The following is a 14,055-nucleotide window of genomic DNA, read 5'->3' on the forward strand; positions in this document are numbered from 1 at the left end:
AAGTCAAAGACTCCAGTTTCTTGAATAAAAACTCAATATTTGACAAAAACTGCTAGGAAAACTTCAAAAAAGGTATGACAGAAACTAGGCACATATCAACATCTCACCACCAATACCAAAATAAGGTTGAAATGGGTACATGATTTAGACATAAAGGGTGATACCATAAACCAATTAGCAGGGCAAGGAATTGTTTAAAATGTCAGATATATAATGAGAAGAATTTATGAGTAAACAAGAGACAGAGAACATTATGAAATGCAAAATGGACAATTTTGATTATATTAAATTGATGAGTCTTAGCACAAATAAAATCAATGCAACAAGAGTAGAAAAAAGCAGAAAGTTGGGGAACAATTTTTATAGTCTGTGTTTCTGATAAAGGCCTCATTGAGAACTGAGTCAAATTTGTAGGAATATAAGTCATTTCTCACTTAAAAAAAGATCAAAGAATATGAATGGGAAGTTTTCAGATTAAAAAAATTAAGGCTTATTATAGTCATATAAAATGCTTTAAATCACTATTAATTAGAGAATACAAATTAACACAACTCTGGGGTACCTCCTCATACCTATCAGATTGGCTAATGTGATAGAAAACAGAAATGATAAATATTGGAAGGGATGTGGGAAATGTACTAATGTACTGTTGGTAATGCGTTGGTTGGGGAAAGGAAAGGAAGGAAGTATAGAATTTGCATCTCAAAACTTCAAATGAAAATGTTAATACAAAAAAATGAGAGATTTCTGACAGAAAATGTTCCAAAACATCCCCCTCCTGGCAAAATGGTCTGAGACCAAAAGATTTCATCGCATGAAATTTCTAACTTCTAATTTGCCTTGTGGCCAAGAGTAATATGGGAATTCCTTAATAACTGGGCATTGAATCACTGACAGCATTTGCCAGCCCACAGAGGGAGTTAATTTACCTTTCATGAATGCACATTTAAAGCTTGTTAGTCAACTAGAGTTTATGGAAAAGTGGCTTCCCAGTCAGACCTTTGGAGTGCTGCATAGAGTCATTTGCCACTCGATAGACCCATTATTTACCTGAGAAATTAGTCAAGGCTCAGGAATTCTTCCAGGCAATGAGGTAATGAGGTGACTGGATCTGCCTGGCACAGTATAATAAATTTAGGCACTGGATCCCTTGTGCTCCCTGATTTCTGTTATTTCTAATGCAGTTTCATTCTTTGAAAAAACAAAGTATGAAAGAAATTGGACAAGGTGATTAACCTGTATCCAACAAGGTATTTACTTTTCATCAATATTATCAGATGAAGAATATAAACAGAGAGAAATAACTTTGGCAGGAAGAATTTGTTAATTTTTAGAATAAAAATATTTGGTTTTGACTTAGATTCTAAACATATAACTGTAGTTGGGAATAATTTTTGAAAGTCAAAATGAATAATGGATTAAAAACAAAAAGCCTTGCCCATCACAAGTAATATCATCTTTTTATTTTTTTATCGTTCACATAGAATTTGATTTTCAGTCTTTGGGGAAAAATTCAACATGGTTCCATTTCTGGTGTGGAAATTTCCTCTGCTCATTCAATCTATTTGTAGTTTGTAGTTTAGATTCTTGGGTGCTTGAGGAAAATGAAAATGAAAAATTAAGTGATTTGCTTTGTCAGAATGTTAGAATGAGTGAGAGTCAAGATGTGAACCCAAAAGCTAGGGAAGATGTAATTTGATACCTTAATAAACATTAAATTGTAAATGTTCAAGGATAAGTTATGTCATGAGCAAAATCCAAGAAGGCAGAGATACAACTGAACTTTAAGAAAGTTATAACTTTTTTAGGCTTAAAAAGATAAATTGGATTGTTTTAGTTTGTTTTGTTTCAATCTAATTTTTTGTTTGTTTTAGCAATGTCTTTCTTCTTTATACTACATTTATTTGTTAATATAATTTCCCTCCCATCTTTGAATTTCCCATAGAACAAAGAAAACTAATTGAGCAAAACTAGCTAACATGGCATCTATGTCACCATAAACCACCTTCTATAATTGCAGTTGTCCATCTCTTTGCAAGCAGCCAGGTTACCTAATGCATAAAGCATATAGCACTAGACCTGGAGGTGAAAATCAGCTCAAATACTTACTTGCTGGGTGACCATGGCATGGTGTGCTGGTAAATGTTTGATAATTGACTCTCCAAAAGAAAACTATGTTTGAACAACACATTTTGAAGTTTAATATATAGTATTAATATTTTCTCCATTATTTTCTTAATTCTACACAATCAACCAAACAATATATCAAGTCATGATTTGTAGCATTTGCCAATTTCCAAGATGTAAATGCTCACATTGAAAATTTAACAATCTGCTTTCTGGTTAGAGCTGGCTCCAACATATCTCTGCCTCAGCTTCCTCATTTATAAAATGGGGATAAAAATAATATCTACCTCCTAAAGTTTTTGTGATGGTCAAATAAGGTAAATATGTATATAAAATATAAACATACAATTTGTAATAATATTATATATATTTTGCAGATCAAAAAACATTACAAAAATTCTTACTATTGTTGTTGCTATTATGATTTTTAAATAATAGGTATTTTAAAATGTTTAAATTATTACCTGTCATATGGAACCCAGATTGGTTGTTACAATTAATCCTGATTTGGTTGTCTTTTGGTGGTGTTTTCATTTACATTATTATTGTAATTCTGCAGTTGATATTTCTGGTTCTGTTTGTTTCCTCTGAAATAATTCATACAAGTCCTCCTATGTTTCTCTGAATTCCTCACATTCATTATGTCTTATGGCACAAAATTATTCCCATTATATTTATGTTCCATATCACAAGTCATTCAACCTTTGCTTAATCAATGGATATTTGCTTTGTTTAGAATTTTTTGCCTTCACCCAAAATGCTACAAATATTTTCATCAATATGGGATTTTTCTTTTTTCTTTAAACCCCCAAAGAAATGCCTGCCTGCCTTTCCTCCTTCTTTCCCTTTTTTCCTTCTTCCTTCCTCTTTCTCCCTTTATTTCCTCCCTTCCTTCTTTCCTTCCTTCCACATTTATATAATACTATCTCAGGGCAGGCCCACAGTTAAAGTTCACAAATAAAGAATTCCTTACTGACTGTCCAAGACAGAACTTCTTGTGATACTGCTTCTTTAATATAATTACATTTGATGGCATGAACTGTGTTTTTGCCTTTCTCTAACACTTTCCCTAACTTAGCATAATGCATAACATAGTGAGAGTTTAATGAATGCTTGTTGGACTAATTGATATGATATGATAATGTATGTTTTATCACTTGATCAATGGGGGTTAAGCAGAAGACGGGTTGTGTCAGTAGGGTTTGTTCAATGGTAAAGGTTCCAAGATGGGAAACCAGATTTATGTCCAGAGATTTGTGTGTCTGTGTTGGGAGCAAAGGAGGAAGGATGGGCATGCTGAATAAATGCTTTAAGGATTAGAGTTCTCTGGTGCTAATTTGAAAAGACTTTTTTCTTGTTTTTTTTTTTTCATTTTGTAGTATGGGTTTGGATGTTATTGCTCTTTACCTGGCACAGTCAAAATTCTAAGTCAAAGAATTTTGAGAGTTAATTGGTCTTGTGTGTCTAATCTGCCTTCTTTGAGATGCCCCAAAGACTACCAGATTCTTCTACTTTAAATTACTAGTGTCCATTAATTAGAGTTTTTGCCTAATTTGTCTAATTAATCATCAGAAGGCTGTTTTGGTGATTTTTTGATAACAACAATATACAACGCTCTGGGTATTAAGGGAGATACAAATTAAATGTTTGAATGTTTCCTGCCTGCGAGGACCTTACATTCTAGGTGGAGTCTTTTAAAAGAATCATCCAACCATATAGTACTGTAGCTGCAAAGTATCTTGTAACCACTGAGTCTAAACCTTTCCTTTTACAGATGAGAAATAACTTGCTCAAGATCATGGAACTACTTGGCAGGTAACCCCGGACTAGAACAGCTCTGGTTCTCACTCTTAGTACGTCATTCTTTACTTTAGTTCACTTTTTATCCTCACAACTCTAGTAAGCTCCTTGAGGCGTAGGGACTGTTTTGGAAGTTTTGAATTTGTATCCCTGCAGTCTATTACAGTGTCTTGTACATGAATCAATCAATCAATCAACAATTTATTAGACACCTGACACAGGTCAGGCATAAGACCAGGAGCTAGAAATACAAAGATAGGGGCAGCTAGGTGGCTCAGTAGACAGAGCACCAGCCCTGGAGTTAGGAGTACCTGAGTTCAAATTTGACCTCCAACACTTAATATTTACCTAGCTGTGTGGTCTTGGGCAAGCCACTTAACCCCATTACCTTGCAAAAACCTAAAAAAATCCAAACAAACAACAAAAAGAAATACAAAGACAAAAGGAAATCAGTCAAGTAAATCAAGTAAGTCCCTCAAGGAGAATGCATTTCATTAGACTGGAAAATATTTTATAGATAAAAATATATGCGAAATGAATATGAGGTAATGTGGAGGAGTGGTACTTGGCAACTTTGAAAACGAGGAGATGTAAGGCGACTAGGTTTTGAAGGGTTTGAGTTGCCAAAAGGGGAGTATATATTTGTTTATGATTGTCACTGGGAGCTACTGGGGCTTTATGCTTGCTTAATTGAATTAAATGTGCTTTTCATTAGTTTGCCAGATTAAGCTTCTCCAGAAAAAAGTTCTGGAATTTTTTTCTTTCACACTCATCAAAGCATCTTCTAAGGAATGGAGATTTCCTGGACAATTTATCTGACTAGTCTTTTTGTCATACTCCATTAGGATCACCAGTCTTCTGCTTTCATTTGTTGTTTATCATCATTCCAGCATACTTTCAAAATATGCTTTAAGTTCATAATCACATATACCACTGGAGAAGAACTTTACATCTGTGAGGGGTTAACATCCCTCAAAGAGAATAGCCCTTCATATGATTTAGACATAATGGGTAATACCATAAGCAAATTAGAAAAATTAATTTGTCAGGTCTATGGATAAGGGAAGATAGAGAGGATCACCAGAGGTGAAGTTGATAATTTTGATTTCATGGTATTTAGAAGTTTTTGTGCAAAGAAAACCAATTCAGCCAAAATTTAGAAGGAAAGAAAAAAAATGGCAAGACCATGAGAAAGGTTTGTTTTTCTGATAAAGGTCTCATTTCTGAAATATAGAAAGAACTAGGTCAAATTTATAAAAATAAGAGCCATTTCTCAATAAATGGTCAGAGAATATGAATCCAGTTACTTTTATGGAAAAAATCAGAGATATCAAGTCACATGATAAAATGCTCTAAATCATCATTTATGATTTAGAAATTAATGAAATACAAATTAAAGTAACTCTGAAGTACCAACCCTCTCCTATCAGATTGGCTAACATGACAGAAAAGGAAAATGATAAATGTTAGAGAGGATACAGGAAAAAGAGGGACACTAACGTTGTGTTGGTAGAGTTGTAAATTAGTCCAACCATTCTAGAGAGCAACTTGGAGTTATGTCAAAGGAATAGAAAACTGTGGTTCAGCAATATCACTACCAGCTCTAGATCTGAAAGAGCAAGAAAAAAGCCAAAAGACCCAAACACACAGAAATATAGCAGCTCTTCTTGTGATGGAAAAGAACTGGAAACTGAGGGGATACCCCTGAAATAAGGAATGACTGAACAAGTTATAATATGATGATGCTGATGTTTGTCCTACATTCTAAAAGAAAACCATGACCTCATGATGGTGATGCCACGATAAGTATATGAATTGGATTCGAGTGATGGGGTGCTGTGCAAAGTCACCATCCTCACTTTCTCTTCCAGAACCATCTGGATCCAGTGGCCAGAGAAGAATCAGGATGACTAGAGATACCGTGGATATGAGGCAATCAGGTTTAAGTGATTTGTCCAAGATCATACAGCTAGTAAGGGTCTGAGGTAGGATTTAAGCTCCCATCTGATTGTGGTGGACTACTATTGAGCTTTTTTTTTAGGTTTTTGCAAGGCAAGGCAGATGGGGTTAAGTGGCTTGCCCAAGGCCACACAGCTAGGTAATTATTAAGTGTCTGAGACTGGATTTGAACCCAGGTACTCCTGACTCCAAGGCCGGTGCTTGATCCACTACACCACCTAGCTGCCCCTACTATTGAGCTTTAAGAAATGATGAAGGGGATTGCTTCAGAAAAATCTTGGAAGACTTACATGAAATAATGTCAAGTGAAGTTATAAGAACACTGTACACAGTAATAGGAATGATCAACTGAGAAATATTTAGCTATTCTGATCAATACAGTGATTCCTAACAATTTCAAAAGACTCAAGATGCAAAATACAATATACCTCCAGAAAGAGAACTGGTGAATTTGAGTGTAGATTGAAACATTTTTTTAAACTTTATTTTTCTTACTTTTTTACATTGTTAGTATGAAAATGTTTTGTATGACTATATGTGTGTGTGTGTGTGTGTGTGTGTGTGTGTGTGTGTGTGTGTGTGTATTTGGCAATATTACCTATGGGGGAAGGGCTGCAGGGAGGAATAAAATTAGGAACTCAACATTTTAAAATGAATGAGAGAGTGGGGCAGCTAGGTGGCCAGTGGATAGAGCACTGGCCCTGGAGTCAGGAGGACCTGAGTTCAAATGTGACCTCAGACACTTAATAATTGCCTAGCTGTGTGACCTTGGGCAAGTCACTTAATCCCATTGCCTTAAAATAAAATGAATGAGAAAGACAGAGAGAGTAACTCTCTCCCTGCCTCAAATATGTTCTTCTTGACCTTCTCTGGAGCTTGAGGAATGGAGAGAATTTGGAACTCAAAATTTAAAAATGAAAGAGAGGGGGAGAAGAATAAGACACAAATAGAGGCAGAGATAGAAAGACAGAGACACAGAGAACCAGACAGAGGCAGGTGAGAGAGGCACAGGGGAGAGAGCGAGAGACAGAGATAGAGACAGAGACAGAGAGGCCCTTTTCCTGCTCTCAGTATGTTCTTGATCTTGGGCTTATTGCCTTCTGTCCTCTAATAACAAGTCTATATTAAATCATAAGAAAGATTGTTGTGTTAGCAGCAATATCTACTAAGGAATTGCCATAAAAGTTTGGCTAATTTTCCCCTCAAAGGCAAAGAAACCATTATCGGAGATTATATAGGTCTAAGGAGCTAAGGCTCTAACTATTAATAGATTCCTGGTCACCCAAGTAAAGGAAAAATCCAAATCAGGCTTGATATAGGCAGTATATTCCAATTGCAGAATTAGGGTAATTACAACCAACTAAATCAACATCGTATCCTTTCCATGATAAGTAACCTTTTTTTCTCAAAAGATAATCTGGAAGTGACTGATTTAATTTATAATTGTAAGTCTAAATCACCAGACCGACTGGAGTCAGCTGGCCCACCCTGGTGAGGGCATCATAATGTATTGAAAAGAACTTTAGTATTAGAAATAATAAGAAGGATATCAGCAGTTGAATTCCTGAGGCCCAGGTCCCAAATGTTGTGGATAAACAAAGACAAGGTATGGAACTTCTGAGTCTCAGTTTCCCCACCTGTAAAACAGGAATGATAAAATACTTGGGGAACATTCCCTTTTTTTAAAGAAGCCAATACTCTTTGAAGTAGGAAGCAACTGGTAGCTCGATAATAAGCATCTGGTTTTTTACAGCCCAATATCCTGAAAACTCATCACCCAAGTGAGCACAGTGAGAAATGGAAAGGCAGCTGGTAGAGTGAGAGAGCCTGGGCTAAAACAGGGAAGCTGTATCGGGGCATTGACTGCCAGGTCCCTGGAGACATCCAGCAATAAATACATGCTTGTGGGTTAGAGGCAGGATGGAGAGGCTAGGTCTGAGACAGTCCCTGCTGCAGAGATCAAAGACTCGAGACAAAAATGACAATGAATCAGGCCTTTAAGAGCCTCAGAAAAAATGGCAAAATGCTTTCCTCTTTTCAGCTCTATAAATCTTCCCACAGTTAAATGTACTTATAACCTTCTTCTGAGTTGCTTCCTAATTTTACTTTATTTTTTCCCATTTTGTTTCATTCCTTATTAAATTTTTAAATATTTTATTTATTAAAAATATTTTTAAAATATGTATTAAATACCTGCTATGAACCAGGCTAAGCAATTTACAGATAGCATCTAATTTTATTCTTACAGTAACCTTGAAAGATAAGTTCTAACATTGTGCCTGTTTCACAATTGAGGAAACTGAGGTAGACACAGGCTACGTGACTGCCTTAGGGTCACACATCTAGGAAGTTCCTGGTACTGAATTTGAATTCAGATCTTGCTAACTCCAGACCCAGTAGTCTATCTAGTGTACTGCTGTTTCCATCGTGCCTGACTGCTTTGTGGCTCTTGAACACTACCAGAATAATACTACGGAAAGAGGAAATAAAGTGGCTAACTGGGATTTATGCAGACGCTAAGACTGGGCAGAGATTCCAGTATTTGGCCAATGATTAGGAAAAAATTCTTCTCTAACCTGGGGGCTCTAAACTTTTTATTATTATATTTCACAAATATTCTCTATAAATCAGTGGAGGAAATGATCTATGTAGATTCAGGACCTCATCCTAAGAAAAAACTAATGACCTCCAACGGTCTGTTTTGTTTTGAAAATTGGCAGTTTAGGACATTCTTCATCCCCTGATGAAGGGAAAGGGAGAGAAGTAGAGGTAGGGCCCAGAGGAGAAAGTCAACTGTGAGTCAACTCTATACTCTATATATAGAGATAAAAGCAGAATCTGAAAGAGGGAGGAAGGGAGGAAGGAAGGAAGGAAGGAAGGAAGGAAGGAAGGAAGGAAGGAAGGAAGGAAGGAAGGAAGGAAGGGAGGGAGGGAGGGAGGGAGGGAGGGAGGGAGGAAGGGGAGGAATTAATTTATTAAGCACTTATAATGTGAAAAAACTGTTCAGTGTTGGGGACACAAATAGAAAACACAGTCCTTGCTCTCAAGTAGCTCATATTCTAATGGAGGAGACAGCACATATGAAAAGTGTCAGCTGCAAGTCGGATGAAAAGTTCCTATGATCTTCAGGATTCAGCAGCAAAACAGTTGGTAATACTTCTTTGATGGCTCTTCCACTGATGCAGTCATATCAGTTTCTGAATTTGAGTAATTTGATGATATCAGGGAGTTTTACAACAAGAAATTTCTGGGTCTCCAGTAGCTGTAATTTCTAAAAGAGCAGCTTCTAGGCTGCCCATCCCCAAATACTTCCAAAGATGATGGCCAAGGGCTCAGGACTGGAAGTCCTCCTTTTATTCTTGTGAGATTATAGTTCTGGATTGTCTTGGTCTGAGGAACATGGTAGTCAAGGTGATAGGTGTGGTTTGAATAGATTGGCACATGCAGTTCCTTTCTCTTCCCTAGGGTCCCTGCTGTTTCATTTAGGCTATTCCCAATTGGACAGTTGCTGGGGACATCTTCCCTTTCCCCATAGGCCTGGATAGCATATCTGATAGACTTTTTATGGAAGATTTCTGGAAATATATGGACAATATTCACACAGTGGGAAAGGTTCTAAAGGCTGTGATTTGCAAGAGGGGGAAATTCATCTATCCACTGCAGTATTGATAGAGAAGAATTCGGAGAGTAAATGAGTTGAAGCCCATTAGTCCAAAAACAAAAAGATGTTTCCTTATAAGAAGAAAAGAAAACAACAGAGAAGTACCCTGATATAGGAGGGAATGTATTAGATCAGGAATCAGAAAAGTAAGTTTGAATGCAAGCCCTTCCATTGATTAGCTTAGTGACCTTAGGCAAGTGACTTACCTTTTCTTGGCCTTAGTTTTATCATCTATGAAATATGAACATTGGGCTAAGGTCTCTTCTACTTCTAAAATGCTATGATTGAGCTTTCCCTGTGTCCCAACTTTAACTACTGATTTTAGAAAGTTTACAAGCTACAACCATTTTCTTTCTCACCATGTGGAAATGCTTTGTTGCTCCTAAAACTTTCCCTGTCATTTCAATTGTCGGGTAACTTCAGTCTGTTATATTCCCATTCGTTCCAGGCTGCACTGGACCCATCCATCATGTTCATGGCTGCCTGAGCCTGATGGTCTCAGATAAAATGTATGAAGGAAACAGTGTCCTGTGATTCATCACTCTTGTCTTGGACACATTTTAGGCTCCAGTTGCATTAAGGTTCTTTCTGACTCTGCAGTAGAGAAATAATAGAGCTGTAAACAGTAGACATGACTAGATACTCGATGCCTAAACTAATGAATGCCTCATGAGCTCCCTACAACTGCCCTTCCCATCCTATGACTTAGCTCACAGTGTCCTTCCCCTTTGCCCCTTGCACCAATCCCTCCATATATCCCTCTTCTGTATTCTCCTGTCTTCCATCGGGATTTCTTATTAACCTCCCCCTACCGCACATATTCATCCATCTTCCTCCAGTTCCCCGTTCACTAATTGCATGCTGATAGGAAGACAGTCTTACTCTCTGGAGCTCTGCACAGGGAGTCAGGAATTTCAAATTCCAGGCCTGTCCCTAACTAGCAGTCTGTCCTTGAGCAATTTATGACTCCTCTATCCCTCAGTTTCACTCTTTGAGATGAGGGTAATAGCAGCTTTTGTGTTTAGTTTTCAGGGTTGTGGAGGTAATAAGGGAAAACGTGAGAATTGTTGCGATTCAACCCGCAGATCAGACCCTTGATCTAGCAATCACACCTATGGCAATCTCATTTCAACCACTAGCTCCTTTATGAAGCTACATCTGAGTCATCCTCCCCTATGGATACTGACCTTCCCCTTTGGAACTCAAAAGAATACTCTTTTGCAATTTTCAAAAGCATTTTCCACATACCAAATCAATAATTACTTATTAAGACCTATTATGCTAGGTGCTGGGAGGACAAACTTTAAAAATGGTTCCTTCTCTCAAGGAGTATACAGTCTAATAATGAGAATGTTTTATTCCTAACAGTAATCATAGCTAGAAAACCCTTTAAGGGTTGCAAAACACTTTATAATCATCTCATCTGATACTCATGGGCATAAAGGTGGGTAGGCATTGGTTTGTCCCACCCTACCTCTATTCTCTCAGTATCTTCCCCTTTCTGAGGTATCCTGTCACATGAACCCTCACAGCTTTCAGGGTTTGTTACCTGAGCATTGTCTTTTCACATGTAGTCTTCAGACTAACCTAGTTTCATGTTCTTCACTAAGGTTATCTTCACTTTACTTAGCACATCTGGAAGTGATATCTTACAGCCAAAATGTGGTAGCTCAATCATCACTTAGTATGAAAAAAGATCATTACAGTAAAGTTACAATTGTTGTCCTTGGGCCAATTTAGTCCATGAATGGTAAAGGAATCTCTGGTCAAGTTTTCTGCAGGCCCCATTGCTTTGATTTGATTTTAGTTTCATTTTAAGCAGTGATAGTGTTTGTATCTTCTCCCATCAGCCTTGATAGAATTTTTACATATGAATTTATATTCTGAAACACACTTGCTGTTGGCTATTGTGTCTCTCCTCTTGACAAAAAGTCAAGTATTTTCTGGCTAAGTGGATTTCTAGGCAAGCTTCCTCACTGTAGCAACTTTACATCATATCAGACTATGCTCGAAGACCTCTGATGATGGGAAATCCACTACCTCCCGAGGCCATTCTTTTCACTTTCAGAAAGTTCTAATTGGGAAGAATTTTCTCCAAGCCTGAATTGGCTCCACTGTAACTTCTATCCTTTGCTCTGCAGTCAAGAACAAATTTTATTCCTTTTCCACATGACAGCACCTCAAATTCTTGAATACAGGTATCATGCCTCCCTTCTGCCCCCACTTCCACCCCAAGGTTTAAAAGGTTTATGGAGACTAAACATTCAAATTCTTCAACCAATCTCCATGGGGCATGAACTTAAATTCCTTTGTCCTTCGGTTTGGCATCTTCTGAATCCTCTCCAGTCTGATGGATATCTTTGGTAAATTGTGTTTCCTAGAATTGTACAAAATACATCAAATATAGTCTGGTCAGACCAGGGTCCACCAGAACCTTTACCATCTAATTCCTGAATGCTCAAACTCAACTCAAAGATCTCATTAGTTTTTTTGACTGTTATAGCACATTAACTCATACTGAGCTTGCAGGTTGCTAAACTGGACCTGTTTCAGGAAAATTTCTGTCTCACTGTGCTTCTCAGCTGTTTTGCCCAGCTTTGTATTTATGAAGTCAATTTTTTTTAACCTAAATCTTAAATTTGACATTTATTCCTTTTAAATTCCATCACAGTCAATCTGGCCTAATGTCCTACATTGCAAAAATATCTTTGAATCTTTGCCCTACCATCCAGGATGTTAGTTAGACTCCAGCCTAATGTCATCTGAAAATGATTAAAAAAAATAAAAACATGCCAATTAATAGGTCCTAAGCATCCCCAGGGCACCCATTAGAGAGCTTCTTCCAAACCTGTCACTGAACCATTAATGATCTGCATCTAGATATTCAATTAATTCCAAATCCACTTAATCATCCTACCATCAAGTTTACAACTTTCCATTTTTCCCCTCTAAAAATTGTATGAAAGATAATCAAATGCTCTGCTAAAACCTAGTTAACTAAACCTTCAACATTCCCATGATGTTAAAAAAAATCCTGTCCAAATAGGAAGTTCAATGGGCATGACCTTTTCCTTTTGTAAAAATGCAACAATTAACCTGTTAAATTGTTTGTCCTGGAATTTTTGCATGAATTAAAGTCAAGCTCATTGGCTTGTGGTTGCCAATTCCATCCCCTTTTTTAATTTTTAAAATTTTTATTTAATTAAGGTAATGGGGTTAAGAGTGACTTGCCCAAGGCCACACAGCTAGCCAATTATTAAGTGTCTGAAGTCAAATTTGAACTCAGGTCCTTCTGACTCCAGGGCTGGTGCTCTATCCACTGCACCACATAGCTGCCCTCCCCCATTTAAAAAATGCACAATTGCCCATCTGCAGTCTTATGGTATTGCCTCCATTTTCCACAATCTTTCAAAGATCATTGACAAGGTTTTATCAAGCTTGGACATCAGTCTTCTATGAGCCACTTTTCTAAACTGCACTACCCAGTCCAGAGATCATTTTCCTTAACTTGCAGAAGCAAAGTAAGCACTGAGTCATTCTTTCTTCTCTCTACTCTGTGTAACTCTCCTATTCCTTCTCTGATCATCTTCTTTTCTCCAAAACAGCTAAAACCTCAAGTTTTCATTGTCCTTAGCTTTATTTGATAGCTTCAGCTCATTCCTAGCCCCCTTCAAACTATTCTTACAATGTATTTATCCTTTTACTTGCCCCTGCAGATTCTTTTGCTCCATTTCGCAGGATGTAAATTGACTGGGGGCATTCTCTAAGTACATAAATTCATCTCTTGAGACAACTCCCCTTTTCATTTCATAATTATGCTTCATGTCTCAAGTTTTAGAGATTCATTTATTTTCATCCAAATGCTCTCCATCATGTTTCCCAAAACCTGTTTCAAAGTTTTTCAGTTGTAACTTTTTAATCTAGACTTCTGGCCATCTTTCATCCCCTTTAAGCTATCATCCTGTTTTGACAACTGCATATACTTCTAATTCCATATATGGGTTATATCCTAACTAAATTTCAATAATACTTATGGTGTCAAGTCACCACTTACATAAGGATCTCTGGTTTCTCTTGTTTTTAATTTAGCTAAACTTTGCCGAGTCTAGACATGTACTGCATGGGTTTTATTACTTTCTTAAATTGGGTCTCTTGAGATATATTGGGGCATCTTTACTGCTGTTAATATTATATTTTCAGTTATCTAGCTTGGTATATAAAGTTTTCTTCTTCCTGTTTCCTTTTTTGGTTAAATTCTTTTTCATTAAATTTAAAATTTTCTTTTAAATACATTCTTAGTAGCTTTTGTTAGATGAAATGAAACCCTTCTCTAAAAACCTGATGGTAGTTCAAAACTCAATCTCAGATAGCATCTTTTTAATCAGTTCTTCACTCCTCAAAACCTATTTTTCATCTTTGGGTCATTTGCCTTCAAGGGATAACTGAAAAATAAACTGTGCCTCTCAAGTCTTCAGTTTCTTGACCAAATCTTCTTAATTCTTTTTTTT

Source organism: Macrotis lagotis, chromosome 1 (genome assembly GCF_037893015.1).
Source record: "Macrotis lagotis isolate mMagLag1 chromosome 1, bilby.v1.9.chrom.fasta, whole genome shotgun sequence".
Classification (NCBI taxonomy): domain Eukaryota; kingdom Metazoa; phylum Chordata; class Mammalia; order Peramelemorphia; family Peramelidae; genus Macrotis; species Macrotis lagotis.